Source organism: Triturus cristatus, chromosome 6 (genome assembly GCF_964204655.1).
Source record: "Triturus cristatus chromosome 6, aTriCri1.1, whole genome shotgun sequence".
NCBI lineage: Eukaryota > Metazoa > Chordata > Amphibia > Caudata > Salamandridae > Triturus > Triturus cristatus.
Genome location: NC_140589.1, coordinates 1,864,531,812 through 1,864,545,883, shown reverse-complemented (window position 1 = coordinate 1,864,545,883; position 14,072 = coordinate 1,864,531,812).

The window sequence follows — 14,072 nt, the reverse complement described above, 5'->3', positions numbered from 1 at the left end:
AGTGCTGGATTAGGCTGGAGGTCCTGGTCAAGATCAATGGGGTCTAGGCCATGCGGTAGGACAGGCTGGTGAACAATGGGAAAAAAAAGGTGTCGCTTGTAATGAAAAGACTCAATCAGGTTGTTTAGTATAGTAGGTGATAATTACTCTTGACCTGTTAGGGAACATGTAATATCACATGTGTTTGGTTGAGGTCACGAGGCAAACTGATTAGAATGGAATTAAGGGCGGTGCTTTAGTTTGATATAAATAAAGCATCAGATTCAAATAATAACAATGATAACAATAGCCCTGGTAAAATAATTATAATTGGAACATTGGAATGTTGAGCGCTCCATTGAAGACAGTGAAGTGACTCCGGGCTTATAACGGCTGGTATAACCCTTCTGCTTCAACATTCCAACGATTGTCTTTCTATTTCTCAGTTTTTAATTTCGAACATTCTACCTGCAGGGGTTGGGATGTTCTAAAAGCCTTATAGCCCTTCTACCTCGGGCTATACCCGTTGTTAAAGGCATTTTCCCTTGTTATAGGCCTTCAACAACAGGTATAGCCCTGGGCAGCGGAAGAAGAAGAACTTACATTTATAATGGTAGTTATCCCCACAATGTACACTATAGTACAACCGATAGGTTATAAATGAGTTTCTGCATAAAAAGGAGCTTTTGTAGGAGTCATGTAGTTCCTAAAGCTTCATGAAAAGGATCTAATTAACTATTATGCTTCCCATGGAATTAATAATTCCCATTTAATCTGCATGGTGTCTGGTCTTCAGAAAAACAGTATGGCCATAAGTTAAGCTCAATTGCACAACTGGTTACTACCTCACTTAGACACTCATCATGCAGTTCAGACGCATATCCTGTGCATGGACCATTGGAGAACCGTGCCATGTGCTTAGAGCTGCAGAGCACCATTTTTAAAATGAAAAGAAGTGTTAAAACAGTAAATAAAGGAAAAGGATTTGATTTGCTCTGGTATATCTTGTAATTTCATTGGATGCGGTAGTCAACAGAGTACCACACACTTGAGTCTTGAACATTGCGAGAGGCCGTTCTAGCCACCTTTCTCATTTACAAGCTGCCATCTGTGTTCTGTTACTTGGACAAGTGGTCTAGTGTCAGTCCTGGACACACTAAGCAGGGAGACACTTTGCACTTCCCATCACTGTTTGTGGTTGCTCTCTCAATTGTGTTTCTCGCTGGGCCTGCAGTCATCTTGGTAGATCTTTCAGTCCTTTTCTACATAGTCGCCACTTATAGCTCTTCTTCAGAGGATCCTACTTGCCCCATGCTCCACTGAACACTGATCTGGGGCCCTGTGGACTCCCTTTGTCTAAAAACGAAATGTCTTTGCTCTATGCTCCCTGTGGCACCTTGTTGTGGCCATTCATTCAGGGTGCTTTGCACAGTGCAATCTGTGTGGTGCACCATCATCTGTGTGAACTTAGTGTTCCTACTGTTGATGCCACTGTCGATTCGGTCACTGACTGACAACATACTTTTGGTCTTTATGTGTGTATCTGTCATCGCCTTACTTCCCTGAAATCACTTTGCAGGGATAGATGGTCGGGATCTTCAGTGACTTTTCAGGGGCGGCGACAGAGTGCCCTAAGCACTTCTATCTGCATGCTCAATGTTTTCCTGATACTTTTCATCTACTCTTTGGAGAGCAGTGGCACTCCTTTGACTCTCCCAGTGATGTGCCGAAGTTCTTGATTCTGAGAGGTTACTACCCCAGTGAAGCTGTGCTATTGGGAAGTTCATATGGGAACTGATGAATTATCTGAGCACAGCAGGAATGCATAATGGGATCTCCTCTGAGCCCACTGTATCTAGAGTGGGTTGACCAAACCTAGGGTGTTTCAAGCAGTCACTAGGGTCTGACTGTGAGATGTCAGATGCAATATCATGCTTTTCAATCTCCCTCCATTGAGGGCCAGGGCCACTGGATAATTGTATCACTTGTGATGTGTATATTCTATATAATAATGAGGTATGATCATTGTTGGTGGTGGGAGCAGGGACTCTAGCTGTGGTATTTGGCATCTGCGAATATTTACCCTAGATCTTCTCTTCAATGACATCCTAACGGTTTGTGGGGCCCCAGGAAATATATATTTTGGGGCTCCGGGTACAATTTACTGCGCTGCATTTGGGATAAAGCATTTCAGGGCCATATTTATTAATAATGGCCCCCTGATGCACACTACCCCTGCACTGGTGCACAAACAGATTGCCTCAAGCCATGTGCAACCTATGCACTGTTGTGCAGAACTATGTGTACTGCCTAGGATTAGATTCGTAGTAGAAGTATGACCTTCCATTGCAAAACCTTATGCCTAGACACATTCTTAAATATTCCAAACATTGTGTGTGTGCTGTTTGTTACATATGTGGAACGTTTGGAGAAATTAAAACGTTTCTCCATATTAGAGCCTACATCAAGGAAGTGTAATGTTTCTGATGCAAAGCCAGATCTGGGTATCTTGGTAGATGGGACTTTGCGTAAAAGAATGTGTGTGACTCTACTAATTAGGTAAAGTCTCCTTGACGCAAAGTGGCACAAAGCAGAGCAAAATGATATTTCCGCTGGAAAAAAGGTCTCCTTCCAAGTGCAACATAGCTTTTGCACTAGTCAGTAGATTCCCCTGCAAGGGTGTATGATGCTCTGCTTCAATTTTCTTGACTTTTCGCTGTGCAAAGTCTTGGAAAACCTGGCCCTAAGTTTCTGCTAATCATGCTCGTCTCTCAAATTAGTAAATGTAGCTTCATTTTATGAGTAATGTTATTATGGTAGGAATGTTGACTGTCCCACTCACTTTACCAGGGGGCCCTTAGAAGGCGGGCCCTTAGCAATTGCCCACTTTGTCCGTGCCTTAAAATGTTTCTGCCCCTCATACATATTACTTTATGTGGCATGTTATTACCCATTCTGCCGTATCTACAGTGCCATTTGAGAACCACCAGAACTGGGTAGCTTAGCATGGCTATGTTTGCTTTTGTTGTTGAAGCCAGTGTCATACGAGGTGCCACATTAATTGTTGATATTTGCCCCTCTTGCAATGTTTCACATTTGATTAATTTGATAATCCACGGTCTTATTATTGATGGCCTCACCACATTCATAATAAGCCCGATCATTCTTGTTTTCAATGCCCATTAGGGACACTCCTCTCCTGCTCTTTGGCATCCTGGGCAAAATTAACTTCAGCTGCCCTTTTATTGCCTTTCCTCAATCACACTTAGACCTGATTCTATGCTTGTATGCACTACTAGCATGTGGCGCATAAATAAATATTTCTGGTCATTTTTCAATCAAGAAGTTGCTATGGTTGCTAACACCTACAGTGTAATGGAAGGTTTGCTCGATCATTTGGTGTAGGACGTGAAGCGATGTGCAAACTGTGAAAGGGATGAGTAGGTCTGGGTTATGGCTCTTTCTTTAACTCTAAGGGAAGATTTGTAACCTTACTGATTGTGAAACACTTCCCCTTGGGTAGTGTTAACACCTATGATTATTTATTGTGATTTTCCATCTGTTTCTGTGACCCTCTTTGTGTGTACTAACAACCTCAGTGGTTGTTTGGCCTGGTGGTGGACATAACTAATGTTTTCACTTTTTCTCCCCCTTTTTATCTCTCTATCCTTCATGTTTGGTGTCTTGAATGTCATAGTGGATCCGTGTATAGATAGGAAATTGCAAGCCATGGGCCGAGACCCAACGTTTGCAAGGACTCTTACTGCCTTGACTAGTTACCTGCGTTATGGGGTTATAAGGCACCTTCTCATGCTAACAAGGAAATATTTCACATTTTACACACATCCTTGAGCCTTAGCTGGACACATGACGTCTTCCCTACCGGTTGATGTACTAGTAACTAAATGTGATATTTTGTTTATCATTGTTCCACATTATGCTACCTTACTTTTGGAGGTGCACCTTTCTGAGTCCTCTAATAGCCTGCCCTGCTGGTGACTCAACATCACCTTTCTCCATCAAAGGGAAATTGCAGCGAGCATTATGGGGGACAAAATGGAGTGCTGACTGTGCTGAGGTCTCCTTACACCCTTTAGGGAAGTTTTGAAAATTGTGGTGCATAGCTCATGCATGGTATATTGATCAGTGAAACTGATACAATACATGTAAAAGGAACCAGTATTAATTACTGATATTGACGCCCTAAAGCACACACATAAGCAAATAGGATCTCCAAGAACCATGGGCAAATTAGGAAAGGTACCGGATCCTTTTGAAGGAGGTTATCATAATCAGGACTTAGAGGTACTGCAATTTTACAAAGTCCCATCAGTCCTTTTTTGAAGAGGGTTAGAAGTCATCAAGTTTCCCGGCTTACTCTATTCAATACAAATCTAATCCGAATCTGGAAGCAAACATCGCAGGCTTGATCCTGAATACCACCCTAAGGGTAACTAATGATTTGAATATTTGTATGAATCTTTCAGATCAAAGGCAGACCAAACCTATTCTCATGTGGCAATAGTTTTGTTAGTCATTACCCACAGTTTCCCTGTTAAAGATTATACACATTGTTTTGCCAAGTGGAACAAATAATAGGTTACACCCAAACATTTGATGAAAGATAAAACATTGGGGCACAATAGTATACCCCTTGATTTTCATAATTTCTTCTCAACCTGAAATTAGAGTTTTTTTTATCGCTATCATGTCCTATTCCTCTTTACCACTTTTCTCATAACTATGTAAGGACATGCAGTTGGGTGGGGCCTATGACGCAATTCTACTCCTGAATGCTCATCTAAAGCTATTTTCCAAATGGTTGGCTTCATGTTTAGAAATAGTGCTAAGGATGCAAGTGACCAGACAGTCTTCATTCGGGATTGCTAATCATCAGATAGTATGCAGTGGCTCCCATTTAGGATCCTCAGGTGCAGGCCCAGCTGGTGCAGTTCAGCTCCTGGATGCTGAGAGGTATTTTGGTTGGGTCAACAAGGACCTTGTGGACTCAACGCACCACTAGACATCACAGGTCCTTTAGAGGTGATGGGCATGCTATTCTGCAAATACAAGTACCCTAAGGAATAGGTTCTCCGGCAAGACCACCTCCTCCCTTTATTTAGGAGGACTAGACAGGCGTGCCCCCTCTGCTGTTTATGGTGGGAAGACAGATAATAAAAAATATCACTTTACAATGGTGACGTCTTATTGTATTTGTAGCAAGTTGGGTCTGTATCTACTATACCAGAAAGAGATTACCAACCCTAAGGGTAACAAAAAAATTGAATATTTGTATGAATCTTTAAAGCTCAAAGGCAGACCAAACCTATTCTCACTCGGCAATAGTTTTGTTAGTCATTACCCATTGCACAGTTTCCCTGTTAAAGAAATTGTGGCATTGTACACATTGCTTCACCAAGTTGAAGAAATAATAGGTTACACTGAAAAATGTGATGAAAGATAAAACATTGGGGCACAACAGTATACCCCTTGATTTTGATAATTGCTTCTCAACCCAAAATTAGAGGTGGTTTTTATCGCTATCATGTCCTATTTCGCTTTACCACTTTTTTCAAAACTGTGTAAGGACATGCAGCTGGGTGGGGCCTATGACACAATTCTACTCCTGAATGCTCATCTAAAGCTTTTTTCCAAATGGTTGGCTTCATGTTTGGAAACATTGCTAAGGATACAAGTGACCAGACAGTCTTCATTCGGGATTGCTACTCATCAGATAGTATGCAGTGGCTCCCATTTAGGATCCTCAGGTGCAGGCCCAGCTGGTGCAGTTCAGCTCCTGGATGCTGAGAGGTATTTTGGTTGGGTCAACAAGGACTTTGTGGACTCAATGTATGGACTAGACTTCACAGGTGCTTTGCAGGTGATGGTCATGCTGCTCTACAATTACAAGAACCATAGGGCAATGGTTCTCAGGAAAGACCACATGCTCCCCTTCTTAAGGTGGGCTTGACAGGCGTGCCCCCTCTCACCATTATTATAAGTTGTATTAATTTAACCAGTGGTGTTAATGGTGAGAAGATAGATAATATCACTTTTCAATGATGATGTCTGATTGTATTTGTAGGAAGCTGGCTCTGTATATACTATACCAAAAAGAGGTATGGAGTCCAGGGAGTCCCCAAAGGCAGAGGTTAAAGTAGATAATACCTTACTTTTAATCAAGTGGTAGCTGGGCTGAGCAGTTAGGCTTATCAGAGGATAGTGTGAATGCATTTGTTGTATGCACTCATACAAGGCAGGAACACACAGTCAATGACTGACTCAAGGCCAATGTTTGTAAAAAAGTTTTAAAAATATGTTACTTTACTTACTTTAATATCTAGAAACCAAGCTTAAGTCAGTTACAAGTAAGTATTTTTTAATTGCAATACTTTCAGATTACTGGCTATAGGTTGGCATAGTATCGATCAAAACTTTGCATGTGCAAGAAATACTTTCGGGCTTGTCAATCAGTAACAGTAACACTGGGTACTTGAAACAGGTAGACAGTCTAATTGTAGAGTTAGAAAGAAATGCAATCCTAAGGGAAAAAAAGCAGGGTTATGCAACAGCAGGTAAGTACACAACCAACTTTTCCAGTCTCCAGATGTTTATACCGGTACTGGGCAAGGGTCTGTTTTAAGGGAGGTTCTGTACCACCAGTGGCACTGGGGCGGCGAGGTGCAGGGTTTTCCATGCCAAAGTCTAGCCAATTGAAACTGGGGGCACCTGAAGAGGTGCAGGGTTCAGTATCTTTGCCATGGCGGTTGATACCGGCAATGATGGTGACTCTTGCGGTCCGCGGAGAGTAATAGAGGTGAATGGGAGTCAGTAGACTGCCAACCCTTGTACCGTCATGGTTGTCAGTGTGTCACTGGAGATTGAAGTAAGAAACTACCAGCCCAGCGGCCACGGGTATGGAGATGCGCAGGGTATGGAAGCGTTATGCCCACATTGGACCGTCATAGAGAGGCTGCGGTCGTGCAGGCGGGGCAGGAGGAGGCTGACAGGGCCACTTGCAGAAGCGTACAGGCTCAGGGGTCGTTGGGCCGAGACGATCCCTCTAGGTCATAGAAGCCGTACAGCTGCAGTGCTTTCTTCTGGCAGGGTAGAGTTGCGTCGACATAAGTGCCGGTCCTCTTCTGCTGCATTCTTAGATTTCCTTTGCAGTATTGAGTTGTGTCGGCGCAAGTATTGAACCTAATCTACTGAAGGCGGTTCTTGGCGATTTGGTGAAGGCTGAAAGGCTTCCATGGGTTCTTGGAGGCCTTACAGGTTGTCTGGAAGGAATTAGAGGTCCAGTTGTGGATTCGGTTACAGGTGGCGGGTTTCTTGCCGAGTTCTGTCTGTACCGGTTCAGTTCCTGGTCGGGCTGTGGTTTTCTTTCGTCTTTTTCTGTGGTCCATCAAATTTGAGGAACAAGTTCCAAGGGAGCCATTAAATGCTAAATTTAAGGGTGTTACTGAGGTTGGAGGGCAGTAGCCAATGGCTACTGTCCCCAAAGGTGACTACAACTACACCCTTTGGGTGCCTCCTCCTTATAGAGAGAGAGAACATACTTGTTCCTATTAGGCCTAATTCTCCAATTCAAGATGGGGAATTTCTAAGAGAGGGCCTACCTCAGCTCCTGGCAATCCTATGGGTGTGCCAGACTAAGGTGGATACTCCTACTCTGCTTACTAATTTTTCCACCTGTCCTGCCACCAAAACAGTGGGGTCTGGACAGGAGGGCGGCATCTCCACTATTTGGAGATGCCCAAATCAGCACATTACAAGGTGAGAGCCTTTGAGGCCTTTGAGGCTCACCGTCAAGTGTTGCTGTTCCTGCCAGGGGGAGGAGTGAAGCACCTACACACGGAGCAGGCTGTGTTTCTGACCTCCGAGAGCACAAAGGCTCTCACCCCATGACGTCAGAAACCTTTCTGGTGGTGGCTGGCTGGCAGGGACCAGTCAGCCAATACTAGAGGTTGGTCTTTTTCTAAGGGGTATCTAAGGTAGGTGCATAGTGCTCAGGCAGCTAAGCTCTCACCTGTGGTATGGTGCACCCTGCCTTAGGGCTGTGAGGCCTGCTAGAGGGGTGACTTATCCATGCCATAGGCAGTGTTAGTTGGCATGGCAACTCTTCACTTTGGCCTACAGCAAAACATGCAGCCTGCAATGGCAGTGTCTGTGTGTTAAGGTGGGGGGTCTCTGAGGGTGACACAGTACATGCTGCAGCCCTCGGAGGCCTTCTCAAATCGCAAAGCCCTTTTATACCAGGGATACCTTTTACAATGGATTACATGTGACCCAGAGATTTGCCAATTGTGGGAACAAAGTTACAATTTTGGGAAAGAACACAGGCCTTGTGAACCTGATTGGCAGGGACCCACGGCACACGCAGCCAATTTAGCATCAGTTATCTAGCAAAATGTTAGGGAGTAACCATGCAAAAAGAGGCACTTTCCCACAGTATTTAACTGACCTTGACATCTCAATCCCACACAGTCTGTGGTTGTTGGAAGAATGTGGCTCCTTATCAGGTCATACAGTCAACTCTGACAAATACAAAGTCATGCTACTCAAATATACAATAGTAGTAATAAAAAATATTTTATTAGGAACATAGTGTGTTAAAGTATTCCATACATGGAGCAATAAACAACATTCTATATCATAGCAATAAAAAGTACTAGATACTCAAATTAATAAACATATATTAAAATATGAATTGTTTAAATCATTAAATATGTTAATCTTCCCATTTCCCTTTTTCAATTGCTTGTAAGAATTGCAATTCTAACATCTAGGGAGTGCATAGCACATAAAAACCTTAAGGTTACATAACGTGTTTTAATATCATATTTGATTAAAATAGGCTTTAAGTGTAGATGAAGCCAGATTGCTAGACAAAGAACGCATATCTCTATATGCGGACGACATTTTACTATATGTAACGGACGCGAGAGAGACACTTACATAATCCTACAGATTTTTGAGACCCACGGGTGTCATGCGGGATATAAAATCAATTGGTGTAAGTCTACTCTACACTCAATTGGGGGAGGGGGGTGGGGTGGAGCCCCAGACGAACCCTGGTTGTTTGCGCTGGTCGACAGAGGGGTTTACATATCTTGGCCTCTATATCACTACTGATGTAGCAGCAAGCCTAGCGCGTAATGTCAGGAGGGTTCTTCTAAATTTTCAAGAGGACGTTAAGCGATGGGGAAGATTTCCCTTAACCATTATGGGAAGGGCCGCTATGTACAAAATCATTACGCTCCCCCAGCTGCTCTATGTGCTACAAATCACTTCCTGCAAAATTCCGGACACAATGTTCAAACATGAAGATAGCGAATTGCTCCTATGGGACGGGGCTTATCCATGTGTGGCACTTCAAACTCTACAGAGAAATCCATATAATGGGGGTTTGGCCCTCCCAGACATTAGGGCATACTACAGAGAGTCCCACCTCATTGTTATTAATGAATGGATTCATGCAAGGGGAGATCACTCGACATATAGGCTGGAAAGGCTACAGTTTAGAGAACATACACACCTCCACTATATCTAAGGAGGTAAGGGAAGCAGCCGATTGCTACAAGCGTCCCAGAGGTTATTGGAGGCATGGAAAAGTGCTGTACGGCAAATGCAATGGGACAGGAGGTGTACCAGGGAGACCCTGCTGTGGGAAGGGAGTAGACTAACCGAGATTGGGAAGCTTAGAGGCTTAGGAAATGGGACTTGATAGGCATTTCCAAAATAGGGGACATCTTAGAAAAGGGTGTGTTGGCCTCTTTTGGCACGCTTCAAGGCAGGTATCAGCTCCACGACACTCAGGCATATGCATACCTCCATCTGAAGCATGCATGGATTGCGGAGGGATTGGATGGGAAGACTCTACCAGAATATACCCATTAGAGGGTCGACTCTTGCAGGAAGAGATTCTGACTAAAGCCGTTTCGTTTACCTATAAAACACTACTTAACAATATGTCCGACAAACTTGGTCCACTCCAAACTAAATGGGAAAGGACCACCGGAGTACTGAAAGATATAGACTGGGATGCCGCTCTCATGCATCTATGGGAAGTGACAATTAAACTTAGGCTACGCCTCATTCAGTACAAAATCCTGCACCACACATACTTTGATAGAGTTCGACTGCATAAAATAGGGAGAGCGGAAAGTCCAGAATGCCTTAGGTTCCATGCAACAGACGGAACTTTAATACACACTCTCTGGGACTGCACAGAGATTCAAGCCTACTGAGGAAAGATTGTGGGTGAGCTCAACGGAATACTTGATGTCCAAATTGAATTGGAACCAAGGTTTCTTCTCTGGGTATCCCGACGGAAGTAGATATCCCAAGATGTAAACTTAAATTGGCTATCTTGGGGTTAGTGGTAGCCAAACAAGACATAGCAAAGTACTTGGGGGGTGCAACTCATACCTACACTTAATGAATGGAGGGCAAGTCTTGATATCTACAAGGTGGCGGAACAAGTAACGTATAAGGCCAGGGGCAGCCCTCGTAAATTTAGGAAGATATGCACACCATGGATAAAATACTATGATCTGGAGATGGAGGGGGAAGTGGAGGAAGGGGGACTGTTGTCTGGAAGGTCGAGGGAGGAACCTTGAACGATGCAATGTATGTCCCCGATGTTGGTACGCAAGAGTATTATAGGTAGGGTTTGTTCTTCATATACACCCGGTTCATTCAAGCCCATCAATAGATCTACCTACAACGGACATTATATTTGAATTATCACCAACTGTGGAAGGACAATTATTATTTATTTATTTATTTATTTTTAGCATTTATTAAGCGTGAACAATTGCCCGCAGGCGTCTCGGCGCTGTACTTTTGTTACTCTCCTGAATGATCTTATGAATTTTTCAGAGGTTAAATAACCATGTCTTCAGTTTTTTCCTAAAGGACATGAGATTTGGGCAGGATCTTATGGTTTGCGGGAGTGTATTCCATAGTCTTGGGGCGACAACTAGGAAACGTCTGTCTCCCCAGTTGACCAGCCTAGTCCGTGGCACTACCAGGTCATTCAGTCTTGCTGATCGTAACGTTCGAGTGGGAATGTATGAGACAAGATGGTCGCACAAGAATTGAGGCGCTTGATGGTGTAGTGACTTGTAAACGATGCATAATGTTTTGAATTTAATTCTATTCCTAACAGGAAGCCAGTGGAGACTCCTTAAGGTCTCAGCTATTGGCTTGAATTTAGGGATGTTAAGGAGAAGTCTGGCTGCTGCATTTTGGATTGTCTGCATTTTCTTGATAATCCTGACTTGAGCATTAGCGAACAAGCCATTGCAGTAATCCAATACTGATAGGACCAAAGCGCTGACCAATGTCTTTCCCACATTTTTGGGAAGAAAAGAAAGAATCTTCCTGACCAGTCGTAACTTATAGAAGGCAGTGGAGGCCGTCTGATTGGCATGAGCCATGAAATTTAGATTGTCATCAAAGATGACACCCAAATTTCTCACTTTCGTGACTGGTTTGGGTACAGCTCCAAAGGAAGAAGGCCACCAAATTGGGGACCAGCTAGGGCTGAGATGGCCAAAAGTGACCACCTCGGTTTTATCGGAATTTAATTTCAGACAGTTTGCTGACATCCATTTGCCTATGGCCAGCATACCTGTTTTGAAACTTTCCGCCACTGTTTCCCCATCATTTCTGACAGCCAGTATCAGCTGTGTATCATCTGCATATGAGGTAAGGTTCATCCCATGCGCTTTGATGGTTTTTGCGAGGTCCGACACGTATATATTAAATAGTGTCGGACTAAGGGATGAACCTTGAGGTACCCCACATGGCAGTGATAACTCAGCAGATTCAAACTGGCCCAGTATAACTGCCTGGGATCTCTCTGCCAGAAAAGACGCCAGTAGATCTTTTGCTAGGCCTTGCACGCCCATCTTTTCGACACGGTTGACTAAGATCTTATGGTCAACCGTGTCGAAAGCAGCCGATAAATCTAGAAGCACCAATAGTGCTGTGCCACCTTGGTCTCTGATTAATCGGATATCGTCCGCCGCTTTAATGAGCGCTGTTTCCGTTCCATGAAACTTGCGGAATCCGAATTGTGTTTCGTCGAGCAGATGATATTGCTCGATGAATTCCGCAAGTTGGGTGTTCATGGCTTTTTCGACTATCTTAGCAAGAAAGGGTAAGTTCGCGATGGGCCTGTAATTTTTAAGTTCTGCTTTATCTAAGCCGGGTTTTTTCAGGAGGGGTTTAAGTAAGGTCTTTTTTAACTGGTTAGGGAAGATGCCTGTGCGAAACATTAGATTGCTTATTTGGGTAATAACTGGAATGACGGTGTCCATTAGTGAACGAAGGGTATTTAGAGGACAGGGATCCAGAGCTGATCCAGATTTAATAGTTTTAATAATATCCTGGATTTGATCTTCAGTGACCTCTGCAAAGCAAGAAAAATTATTGCTTGAAGATGGTATATTTATTTTTTCAATGCATTGGTTATCACCTAGGTTGAATGCTGAAAATATGTCATTCACCTTGGTGAAAAAGAAGGATGCCAATGAATCACAGAAATCTTGTGAGCAAGGGGGGGTTAAGGTCTGGGACACATCCCGCGAGATGTTTGGTTATTTCAAAGAGCTTTTTATTCGAATTTTTAGCGCTTTCGATTTGCTCAGTGTAGTACTTCTTTTTTGTCTCTGTGATCAAAAGTTTATATTGAGTTAACAATTCCTTATACACTTTCCTATTTTCATTATCATACTTTTTCCTCCAGTTTCTCTCTTTGTTTCTGCATTGCTGTTTTAGTTTCTTAAGCTCCTCGGTGTACCATGGTGCTGAAGGGGAGCTTCTGCTCCTGGACATTATTTTTACTGGTACCAGTTTATTAGCAGCCTGGCCCACCCATGTGTGGTATTGCTCAATAGCAGTTTCTGGGTCGGTAGCCCATATGGGTGTTGAATTATGCAACGCCTCCTTGAAACAGGGAATGTTGATGTCTTTCCAGACCTTGAACAATTCTCGTTTGGGGGAGGATGTTGTGGTGGTAGATGTTTTATTAATTTGTATTGTAGCCAGTACCAGGTGGTGGTCGGACCAAGTCATTGGCAAGACATCGGTCACTAGGATATTTTCCAAATTAGTAAAGATACCATCTAGGGTATGGCCTGCAGTATGAGTAGGTCCTTTCACCAACTGCGATAGACCAAAAACCTCCATTTCGGATTGCAGAGATATAGTGTCCTTGTCTTCACTACAGTCCAAATGGAAATTGAAATCACCTAACAGTGTTACAGATTTATCAGTAACTGAGGTTTCTAGAATGGTGAGAATTTCTGTGAGGAATTCCGGCCGGGTTTCTGGTCTTCTATATAATAGAACGCCTTTAAAGTTGTATGAGGGGGACAGATAGATATCAAATTGAAGCGCCTCGCATGTCGTAGAAGGAATTGCAGTAGTACGAATTTTAAAAGAGTCACGGGCAATTATAGTAATCCCACCGCCTCTTTTACCAGTTCTGTCTAGTCTATAGACTATTAGGCATGGTTTATTCATGCTTTGTTAAACATGTTATCTTCTTTTCAAAACAAAATAAAAATATTTATAAAAAAAAATAGGCTATAAGAATCTACGGCTTTACCTAATATAAAACCAACAATCCAATAAAATGTGGACACTAGTACATTTCATATTCTTACCGTAGTCACAAAGTACACCAACCCAAAGAGACACGTTGGGTAATTTTATACCATACAATAACACGTTAATGCCCTGTTGGATTTTCCCCTTTCTGCATGTCCACTCCCAAACATTTTACCTTCCTCATCCCCTTTTTGCTGAAAGCATTTTTGTGGTTCTGGGGTCTTTATCACTTCTAATGATGATAATGCACATTTGTTCTTTCCCGAAAACATGATAACATTGGCATATCCACAATTGGTATACTTCATTTATCTATAAGTCCCTTGGATGGTGCACTACATGTTCCAGGGGCCTGTAAATGAAATGCTACTAGTGGGCATGCAGCACTGATTGTGCCACCCACACATGTAGCACTTTAAACATGTCTCAGACCTACCATTTCATTTCCTGTCTGTCCATTTTTAAATTAC